Source organism: Nicotiana attenuata, chromosome 6 (assembly GCF_001879085.1).
Source record: "Nicotiana attenuata strain UT chromosome 6, NIATTr2, whole genome shotgun sequence".
NCBI classification, from domain to species: Eukaryota; Viridiplantae; Streptophyta; class Magnoliopsida; order Solanales; family Solanaceae; genus Nicotiana; species Nicotiana attenuata.
This window is the reverse complement of record NC_031994.1, coordinates 9,256,825-9,267,094: the sequence shown is the minus strand read 5'-3', so window position 1 is coordinate 9,267,094 and position 10,270 is coordinate 9,256,825. Positions and strand designations below refer to the sequence as shown.

General features: G+C 44.8%; 1 non-coding gene across 1 annotated transcript; it reads left to right on the top strand.

The window, feature by feature from the left end:
- On the top strand, positions 9,933 to 10,006 carry TRNAT-AGU. The gene has a single exon. It is a non-coding gene; the product is annotated as a tRNA-Thr (tRNA).

Here is a 10,270-nt window from a genome sequence, read left to right as displayed (position 1 = left end):
TATACGTTGAGAATTTTCTAGATCGTTAGTCTTAAAGCACGCAGAGGTCACGATGATTGTTAGGATTTTGCCTCATATCCTGGCACATCACCAGAATTTTCAAGTATTGTGGCTGAAATTCTGGTGATCATCATAATTATTGGTGCTTCAAAATTCTAGCACTGAAAGTTTGGTAATTGTCAAAAGTTCTAGTGCTTCAAAATTCTTGCGAGTTCTTTAAAATTTTGACGAGTGTATTTTATGTAACGACCGGACCGGTCGTTTGAGCTTTAGCATTTTGTACGGCAGTTTGAGACCTAAGTTTCATATGGTGCATTATGACTCGCGTATATGGATGATTTTGATTTTCGAAATGTCCGGAGTTGATTTGGAAGAGTAATTCTCAATTCGGAAGCTTTAAGCTAGAAGAGTTGACCAAGAGTTGACTTTTCAGTAAACAATCTCGGAATAGGGATTCGATGATTTTAATAGGTTCGTAGAGTGATTTTGGACTTGGGTATATGTTCGTATTTGAATTTAGATGTTTCCAGAAGGTTTTTGGCTTTATTTGTCGAAAGTTAGCAATTTGAAGAATTGGAGAGTTCAAAAGCTTGATCGGGAGTTGACTTTAAAGGTATCGGGTTCGGTTTGTTGCTCCAGAAGTTGAAATAGGTTCGTTTTTGTCATTTGGGACTTATGTGCAAAGTTTGGTTCGAATCCGAATTAGTTAGAGGTAAATCGAATGCTTGGTTGCAAGTTGGAAGTTCTTGAAGTTAAGAGAATGATTTTGATCTTTGATTATTGGTTTGATGTTATTTGTGATATTTCGAGACTTTGGATGAGTTTGGGTAATGTATTTGGATTTGTTGGCATGATTGGATAGGGTCACATGGGACTAGGGTGTGATTCGAGGTAGTTCCGGACCATTTTGGTTGGGTTGCATTGCCGTTTTTAGTGATGTTCTGATGAGCATCACGATTGCGGTAGGAGCTTCGTGATGGCGAAGTGTATTTTGGGGTCCCTGGTGACTTCTGCATCACATTCGCATCGTGGGAAGCGCATTCGCGGAGTATTGTGAGCGATGTTCATCGCGTTCATGCATCAGGCATCGCGTTTGCGATGCTTTGGGAGTCAATGGTCAGTAGAGGTCGTGTACACTACTGGTCTTCCATGTTCGCGTAGCTTGGGGCCAGTAGGTCATCGCATTCGCGTGGCTCTATCTGCATTCGCATAGAAGGAGTCAGGAGCAGTACGGATTGGTGAATCGCGATCGTGACGGCTTTCCCGCGATTGCATAGAACACTACTCGGCAGACTATTTAAGTTGCTATTTTTGCGACACTGCCCATTATTTTATATTTTGTTACCTAGACATCGAGATGAGGAGAATTTGAAGAGCAACTTCACTACTATATTCGAGGTATGCAATTTTCACTTAGATTTTGCTTTATATCTTGATTTTCCATGGATTTCTACATCTAAAACTTGAAATTTTGAAAGGAAATTTATGATTTTTTTCTATACATTAAGTGTATTTTGGAGATTCGAGAATCAATTTGAACTCAGTTTCGAAAATTAATTATATATTTGGACTCGACAGGTTATGGGACATCAGATTTTGATATTGGTTTCAGATTTTGGGCACATGGGCAAGTTGAATTTTGAAAATTTATTCAAAGATTAAAGATTTATGGATTGGGATCGCTTCCCATGACACTGTTGACTTCCTTAGATGATGTTTGGCTCAGATTTGCGCGATTGAGGGTCTAGACTGAGGTTTTGACGCGATTCGAGGTTGAAACTAGCCCAGATAAGGAAAGTATCTTGCCTAAGCTTGGTTTGAGGATAATTATCCTGTTGGCTATGATATTTGTTATGTGTTGGGGTGACATATATGCGAGGTGATGAGCGTATATGCGTGCACTGTGGTTATTTATGATTCAGGTAGTTCGTAGGCCATTATATGCCTTATTTTGCTATCATGCTTCTTTGATATCATGTTTTCTCCATTTGTATGACTACATAGGCTATTATTCATGCTAGAAATCATGTCTAGGCAATGAGTTTATCTGTTAGAGACAAGATAGGGTTGTTTTTACATTGTGGAGTTGTTTGCGTTAATCATAATCTTATTTTTCAGTCATGATATTATATCCGTATATTATATCTCTATCTCTGTGCACTTTTTATATGTTATCTCACATATTGTTAATGACCTTATATGTGAGACACTAGTTTGATTTGAGTTGTGGCACATTGATATATTCCATGCGATATTTTTATTTTGGTACTATGAGATATTAGTATACTGAGACTTGAGCAGATTGATGATTGATCTTGTGCCATAGAGTCGTACTGATATTGGTAATGACGTGACGCGTACACTAGGCCCATATTGGGATGAGTGGTATTGATAGTGAGGTAAGGCGTGCGCATGCCATATTGGGTTGAGTTACGGTGATTGTTGACTTTGATCCGATTAGCGCTTGGGCTAGGATCCGCCCTTCCGGTGTCAGGTAATAACCCATGCTACTTTGGTCCCTATGAGCGCAGGAACACGTTACGTGCTGGGTGAAGGACTTATGTATGCATTCGCACAGTGCTAAGAGTGTGTATATGTGTGTGTGAGAGAGGATCCATGGGCATCTTGCCTACCATCGTGAGAGTGTTGAGACTATGATTGAGGGGCACTGTGTGCCAAGCTCTTTTAATGTGCTAAGACTTAGTATATTTGATATTTAAACTTTGGTATTTGTTGATTTGGCATGTATAATTGATAAGCAGACATAGAGTTGTAATCATGCTAACTGGTATTCGATGTCTCCACTTGATATTTAGTGCTTTGATATTACAATTTTATCTTGTTAAATACTTGTCTAAGTGAATTCTGTGGAAGTTGATGCCTTGACTATTATATTTGAATAGCATGCTTACTTCTCCTTTTGTTCTATTCTCTCACAGATGGTGAGGACACACGCTACCGGACAGGGTGGACGACCACCAGTGCCACCAGCTGCGGCCACCAGAGGCCGAGGACGCGGTCGTGGTCGTGGTAGAGGCAGAGCAGCGGGTGCAGCACCTGCAGATCCACCAACTGCCCCAGTTCAGGACCAGGCCCCAACTATGGACCCTCCAGCAGCACCATCTCCGGCACAAGCTGTGCCTATTGTGATTCCGGGTCTTCAGGAGGCCTTGGCTCAGATCTTATTAGTTTGCACTGGCCTAGCTCAGGCGGTTTTAGCCACTACAGCCGCAGCTACCTCACAGGCCGGGAGAGCAGTCAGACTCCCGCCGCCCGCACACATGAGCAGGTCGTGCAGGGACTTCAGACGCCGGGGGCACACCCAGCCCAACCGGTCGTAGCTGCTTAGGACTATGTAGTTCCTGTCATGCCAGAGGATGAGCAGCGTAGGTTGGAGAGATTTGGGAGACTTCAGCCTCCGACCTTCAGCGGAGCAGAGGGCGAGGATGCCCAGTGCTTTTTAGATAAGTGTCAGAGGATGATTCGCACAGCCGGTATTCTGGAGACCAGCGGGGTCGCTTTCACTACTTATCAGTTTTCAGGACCTGCATTCACCTGTTGGGAGGATTTTGAGAGGCGTAGGCCTGTTGGTGTAGCACCTCTTTCCTGGCAGCAGTTCTCCGTTCTCTTTCTGGAGAAGTATGTACCCGCAGTCTCGCAGAGAGGAGCTACATAGGCAGTTTGAGTAGTTGCGTCAGGGAGACATGACCGTGTCACAGTATGAGTTGATATTCTCTGAGTTGGCTCGTTATGCCATCTGGTTTGTTCCGACAGATCGAGAGAGGATCAGGAGGTTTGTCGATGGACTTACTTATCAGCTCCATATCCTTATGACCAGGGAGAGGGTGACTGGTGCTACATTCGAGGAGGTTGTGGATATTGCCAGGGAGATTGAGTCTGTCCGTCGCCAGGAGCGAGAGGAGAGGGAGGCCAAGAGGCCTCGAGGATCTGGTAGCTACAGTGGTGGTCCTTCGAGGGGCCAGTTCCAGCACGGCAGAGGTCAACAGTTCCGTCAGGGTCAGTCTGATCGCTCAGGTTATCGAGGAGCATCATCGGGTCATGGTTCCCACAGTTCACACCAGGGCCATTCTTCACTTAGTGCCCTCCCAGCTCAGAGCTCATCCTGTGCTCCATCTGTTCAGGGTTCTTCTACGCCGAGTGCATCTGCTGGTCACTCCGGTGCGAAGGGTTCCCATCAGTCCCCTTCTCCAGCACCTAGGAGTTGTTATGAGTGTGGAGAGATGGTCCACATGTGGAGGCAGTGTCCCCACCGTGTTGCTAGTTCATCCCAGTAGAGGGGTCAGTCATAAGCATCAGCGCCAGTTGCTCTACCACTACTAGCCCAGCCAGCTAGGGGTGGGGATCAGTCAGCCAGGGGTCGCCCCAGAGGGGGAGGTCGATCAGGGGGCGGTCAGGTCCGTTTCTATGCTCTTCCAGGCAGACCCGATGCCATTGCTTCTGATGCTGTCATTACAGGTATTATCTCAGTGTGCCACAAAGATACCTCTGAATTATTTGATCTCGGTTCAACCTATTCTTATGTGTCATCATACTTTGCTCACTATTTGGGTACTCTTTGTGAGTCTCTTGCTTTACCTGTTCATGTATCTACCTCGGTGGATGAGACTGTTGTTGTAGACCGTGTATGCCGGTCATGTGTGGTGACTATTGGGGGTCTGGAGACCCGAGTTGATCTTTTATTATTGAGTATGGTGGATTTCGATGTCATTCTAGGCATGGACTGGCTATCTCCGTGTCGCGCTATTCTAGATTGTCATGCCAAGATAGTTACGTTGGCTATCCCGGGCGTGCCACAGATTGAGTGGCGAGGTGTGACTGATTATGTTCCTAGCAGAGTGATTTCCTTCTTGAAAGCCCAGCGTATGATTGGGAAGGGGTGTTTTTCGTATCTTGCCTTTGTGAGGGATGTTGGAGCTGAGACTCGCAATATTGATTCTGTTCCAGTTGTGAGGGATTTCCCTGATGTATTTCCTGCAGACCTACCGGGCATGCCACCGGATAGGGATATTGATTTTGGTATTGACCTGGTGCCGGGCACTCAGCCCATCTCTATTGCGCCATATCGTATGGCACCAGCGGAGTTGAAATAGTTAAAGGAGCAGCTTCAGGAACTCCTTGATAAGGGGTTCATTCGGCCTAGTGTGTCACCTTGGGGTGCGCCAGTTCTGTTTTTGAAGAAAAAGGATGGCACTATGAGAATGTGCATTGATTATAGGCAACTGAACATGGTAACAGTTAAGAACAAATATCCTTTGCCCCGCATTGATGATTTATTCGGCCTGCTTCAGGGAGCGAGGGTATTCTCCAAGATTGATCTCCGTTCGGGTTATTACCAGTTGAAGATCAGGGATTCGGATATTCTTAAGACGACCTTCGGGACCAAATATGGTCATTATGAGTTCCTGGTTATGTCTTTTGGGCTGACCAATGCCCCAGCAGCGTTCATGCATTTGATGAACAGCGCGTTCCGGCCTTATCTTGACTCATTTGTCATAGTTTTCATTGATGATATATTGGTGTATACGCGTAGTCTGGAGGAGCACGCGGAGCAATTGAGGGTTGTGTTGCAGAGATTGAAGGAGGAGAAGCTTTATGCAAAGTTCTCCAAGTGTGAGTTTTGGCTCAGTTCAGTGGCATTCTTGGGGCACATGGTGTTCAGTGAGGGTATTCAGGTTGATCCAAAGAAGATAGAGGCGGTGCAGAGTTGGCCCAGACCGTCCCCATCCACAGAGATTCGTAGTTTTCTTGGTTTGGCAGGCTATTATCGTCGATTTGTTCAGGGATTCTCATCTATCGCATTGCCCCTGATCAAGTTGACTCAGAAGGGTGTTTCGTTTGTATGGTCGGACGAGTGGGAGGAGAGCTTTCAGAAGCTCAAGACAGCTTTGACCACAGTTCCAGTGTTGGTTTTGCCATTATCTTCAGGTTCATATACCGTGTATTGTGATGCTTCGAGAGTAGGGATTGGTTGTGTGTTGATGCAGGAGGGTAGATTTATTGCTTATGCTTCTCGTCAGTTGAAGCCCCATGAGAAGAACTACCCCGTTCATGATTTGGAGTTGGCTGCCATAGTGCACGCGTTGAAGATTTGGAGGCATTACTTGTATGGCGTATCTTGTGAGGTATTCACTGATCATCGCAGTCTTCAGCATTTGTTCAAGCAGAAGGATCTTAATTTGAGGCAGCGGAGATGGTTGGAGTTACTTAAGGATTATGGCATCACTATATTGTACCATCCGGGAAAGGCCAATGTGGTGGCCGATGCTTTGAGCCGAAAGGCAGTGAGAATGGGGAGTTTGGCATATCTTCCAGTTGGGGAGAGAGCTCTTGCGGTCGATGTTCAGGCCTTGGCCAATCGGTTCGTGAGGTTGGATATTTCGGAGCCCAGTCGGGTATTGGCTTGTGTGATTTCTCAGTCTTCCCTATATGAGCGCATCAGAGAGCGCCAGTATGATGATCCACATTTGCTCGTCCTTAGGGACAGGGTTCAGCATGATGATGCCAGGGATGTGTCTATTGGAGATGATGGAGTATTAAGGATGCAGGGCCAGATTTGTGTGCCCAATGTAGATGGGCTTCGGGAGTTGATTCTGGAGGAGGCCCATAGCTCGCGGTATTTTATTCATCTAGGAGCCGCGAAGATGTATCAGGATCTTAGACAGCATTACTGGTGGCGAAGAATGAAGAAGATATTATGGGATTTGTAGCTCGGTGTCTCAATTGTCAGCAGGTGAAATATGAGTAGCAGAGACCGGGTGGCTTGCTTCAGAGGATGGATATTTCAGAGTGGAAGTGGGAGAGGAATACTATGGACTTTGTAGTTGGACTCCCTCGAACTGTGAAGAAGTTTGATGCTATCCGGGTTATTATGGATAGGCTGACCAAGTCCGCGACCCAAGGCTGCTATCTGCCCAGTTAGCCGTTACACGGCTTTCACATTGTTTACCACCGTGATTTCTTCGATGGCTTTGATTTTGTCGGGGTTGATCTCAATTCTCCTGTTTGATACCATGAAACCGAAGAACTTGCCCGAACCCACTCCAAAGGCATATTTTTTGGGATTGAGTTTCATGTTGTAGCTTCTGAGGATGTCAAATGTCTCCTGCAAATGAGTCAAATGGTCCTCTACGCGCAGGGACTGAACAAGCATATCATCAATGTAAACTTCCATGGATTTGCTTATTTGATGTTCGAACATCTAATTAACTAGGCGTTGGTACGTGGCTCCCGCGTTTTTCAACCTAAAGGGCATCACATTATAACACTACGTACCGTACTTCGTGATGAACGAAGTCTTTCCCCTATCCTCGGGGTTCATCTGAATTTGATTATACCCCGAGTATGCGTCGAAAAAGGTGAGGATCTCGTGGCCAGCTGTGGCATCAATCAGGCGGTCGATATTGGGCAACGGGAATGAATATTTGGGGCATGCTCTATTTAAGTCTTTATAATCTACGTACATTCTTAGCTTATTCCCCTTTTTGGGGACTACCACCACATTGGCCAACCATTCGGGATATTTTACTTCCCTAGTAGACCCTATTTGAGGAGTTTTGTTACCTCGTCCTTGATGAACATGTGTTTTATCTCGGACTGCTGTCTTCTTTTCTGCTTCACCGGTTTGAACCTGCGGTCGACACTTAGTCGATGGTTGGTTATTTCTAGCGGGATCTCTGTCATATCTAAATGGGACCATGCAAAGCAATCGATGTTATTAATAAGAAATTGAATGAATTTTTTCCTGAGTTTGGGGGGGTTAATCCCGTTCCCAGGTATACCTTCCGGTCTGGGAGATGCTCAATCAAAATAGCTTGCTCCAGCTCTTCAACGGTTGATTTTGTTGCATCCGATTCTTCAGGGGCAATGAAGGTTGGGGTGGCGAGGAGGTCTTCTTCATCGTTCTCGGGGTCTGTTTTCCCTCTGGCTCCTCCGAGGTGGAGGGAATTGAAGTTGGTGCCTCCTGGTGAACCGGGAACATCTCCTTCGCCGCATGCTGTTTTCCATATGCCGTTTTTATATCGTCTTTTGTCGGAAACATCATCTTCTGATGAAGAGTTGACGGTACCGCCCTCATGTTTCGTATCCAGGTCCTTCCAAGCAATGCATTGTACCTCATGTCACCCTTGATGACATGAAATTTGGTATTTCGAACTGCACCGGACACGTTGACCAAAAGGGTAATCTCCCCCTTCGTTGTTTCGCCGGCCATGTTGAAGCCGTTGAGGACTCGGGAGGTAGGTATGATTTGATCGAGCAATTCCAGTTGTTCAACCACCTTTGACCTGATTACGTTGGCCGAGCTACCTGGATCCATGAGTACACATTTAATTTGAATGTTATTCAAGAAAAATGAAATTACCAGCGCATCGTTATATGGGTGAGACAAGGTCTCGATGTCCTCTTCACTGAATGCAAGGATGTCCTCGGGCATACGGCCCCGAATTTGCCCTTCAGTCACAGTGGAAACTTTTGCCCGCTTGATCACGGATCCATGAGGGACGTCGGTCCCCCCAATGATCATATGAACGATGTGCTGAGGGTTTCCCGTTCCGTCCTTGCTATCCGCCTCTCTTTCCTCCCGGGCAGGAATTTTTCGAGCTTCCTGTTGGTTTTCTTGCCGTATACACCCATTAGTGTGGGAGCTTATACTGACATGTTGGTTGTCGCGTAAGCCTACATCCATGGGGATTGGTTCTGGTGCGCCCTCTGGGTTTCGCAGTGGTACACCGGCGCCTGAAACAGCTGCACCATTTTCTCCATGGTCCTCAGGACCGTTGTTTTCATGTGTACTTACTGAGTTAGACATTTTGACCTGAAATCAAAGATTCTTAGACAAGAAAAAGTGTGAAGAACAACTTGTGTGTTCAATAAACCCGCACGAAAAAAATCACTATTATTTTTAGCTCCACGGTGGGCGCCAAATTGTTTACCTTATAAATGGTAATTAGAATTAAATTTGATTTTTTGGTTCTAAAAATACGTAATTTATTTTAATGCTAGTTATTTGGCAATAGATGCTAAGTGTGAATCAGGAAATTGAGATGAGAGCTTGAGGCTAGTATGTTATGCAAACTGAATGGCCGAAAATTGGGGTCTCAAGCTAGCCTATGCCGGGCCTCGAGGTCGAGATAAAGCGTCCGATTGGGGATGGCCGATGAAGGACTAACAGTTCTAAGAGCTTTGGTGATGGCTCTTTTTGATCAATGATGAGTAATAAATGAAGAACAATCAATAAAACACAATAAATGTAAGCAACACAATAAGTGTAAGCAATAGAATCAAAGGAATGATAGTAGAATGTGTTTAAGTTAGAGAGCAGAGAATGTTCTTGTTCTTGTATTGAATATCATGTCCCCCCTCCCCTACAAAATGATAAGGGTCCCCTTTATATAGGAGGGGGAGTTCCAACACGGTACATGTATAATTATTACAAAGAAAAATAGTTGGTACAACTACTTACTGGTCTGGTACAGACTAGTACTATTTTTGCAGGTATTGTCTGCTTTTGTCATGTGCCTTGGGAACTTCCCGCTTGTCCATGACAGCAACCAATTTGTGTTGCCCCGAGGTCAAGCATAGGGAACCCTCGGGATTGAACCTCGAACTGTGACTCGAGGCTTCTGAAGACGGGCTGTGAAATATTATAACGGTTATAAAATCGGGCTCTCTGATTTTAGCCGTATACAATAATAACTCACTCCTCTTCTCTGTGAAGGCAGATGAGGTTACAATAAGGGTTCTTGTGTGGTGCTCACATTATTTAATCTCCTATATGATGAAATGAATCGAGCAAATCAATTGAGAATATTCATATTCTCATGTTCCCCTCATATATATAGAGCTGAGAAAAATTAAAGAGCATCAAATCTGCGGTTCCTACATCATGTGTCATTTCAGTTTTCTAGCAGGCAGCTTTCATAGCTCAGTTGGTTAGAGCACCCGTTTAGTAAGCGGGAGGTCTTGAGTTCACCTCTCAATGAAATCAATTGGCACTTCTCAGTTATTGCAACTTTTGATTCCAAATATGCACAACTTTTATTTTGTAGAAATCTTCAGAAAACAGAGAATATTTTGCGAACATACTCTTTCATTCCTTTTACTCTCTGATTGCCAGTATGCACAACTTGTACATTCAGAAATTCTCAAACTAAGCTCTTTTTTTTTGTTTTTTTTTTTTTTGGAACATACTCTTTCATCCCTTTTAAGAGGTCTTAAGAAGCACAAAGGTAAAGATTTTTTTTCGTTTCAT